The sequence below is a fragment of the Rhododendron vialii genome, chromosome 11a (assembly GCF_030253575.1).
Source record: "Rhododendron vialii isolate Sample 1 chromosome 11a, ASM3025357v1".
Taxonomy (NCBI): domain Eukaryota; kingdom Viridiplantae; phylum Streptophyta; class Magnoliopsida; order Ericales; family Ericaceae; genus Rhododendron; species Rhododendron vialii.
Window position 1 is genome coordinate 1,161,149 of NC_080567.1, and position 1,352 is coordinate 1,162,500.

The window sequence follows — 1,352 nt, forward strand, 5'->3', positions numbered from 1 at the left end:
CCCCACCCTTGCGGAGAGGTAAGCTCGTTGCTGCTCGAAAATTATTCCTCGATGACGCATTGGTGTTCCCTTTGGGGGATGCCTTCTTGTTGAGAGGTAAGCTCGTCGTCTATTTCAATGAGATGGGTGACTAGCGCTGGCCGATTGATCTCTTCAATTGGTTACGGCAATGTCCCTTCGGTAATCTTCCTCCATGATGCATTGGTGTCCCTTTCGGGGGATGCCTCCTTGCTGAGAGGTAAGCTCGTCGCCTTGGCGGTGAGCGCCGGCTGATGGATATCCGTTGGCTATGGCACAATCCCGATGACGCATTGGTGTCCCCGCACGGAAAAGCGAAACTGGCTAATGGTCTTTGATTCCTAATGCCACGTTGCGTAGCCCAGGGGTTGCCTCCTTGTTGAGGGAGAAGCTTGTCGCTTAGGCGGCGAGCGCCGGTTGATGGTTCTCCATTGGCTATGGCACTGTCCCTTGGGTAATTTTCCTTCATGATGCATTGGTGTCCCTTTCGGGGGATGCCTCCTTGCTGAGAGGTAAGCTCGTCGCCTTGGCGGTGAGCGCCGGCTGATGGATATCCTTCGGCTATGGCACAGTCCCGATGATGCATTGGTGTCCCCGCACGGAAAAGCGAAATTGGCTAATGGTCTTTGATTCCTAATGCCACGTTGCGTAGCCCAGGTGTTGCCTCCTTGTTGAGGGAGAAGCTTGTCGCTTAGGCGGCGAGCGCCGGTTTATGGTTCTCCATTGGCTATGGCACCGTCCCTTTGGTAAAGTTCCTCGATGATGAATTGGTGTGAATCCCTTGGGGGCAGTCCCACCCTTGCGCCAGGGGTAAGCTTGTTGCGTTTGTATAAATTCTTGCCTAATGTTGTGTCCCTTGTGAATTCATGCTAAACGGTGCTTGGCTTGCTACTCTTGGCTCTTTGCTTTTCGTAGGGCAAGTTTGTCCTTTGAGGTGCAATTGGTCGGAGTAGTGGGTGCATAGTGTACGTAATGGCGTGTGGGTTGTAGTTGATTTTGTCGGGATTGGATATTTCTTTGCTTGTGCGGTGAAGTCCATCTCGTACAGTGCTTTTCAATAATATGCATGAGAAGCAAATGCTCCTTGTGAAATCATGGGTTCCTGTGTCACATACCCAATGCGATGGAATTTGATCGTAAAAGTCCCTCTTCTCTCTTTGCACCACCTTTGGTGGAGGTGAGCCTCAAAGTGCTGCTCGTGTTTCATGCAAATTGCGCATTCATTGTGCGGTCATCATGGCCAATAGTTGCGACTCGTATTCTCGGATGCTGAAACTTATGTGGGTATACATCTTGCGATTGTTATTTACCCAAAAAGCGTTCGTCGCTTGTTG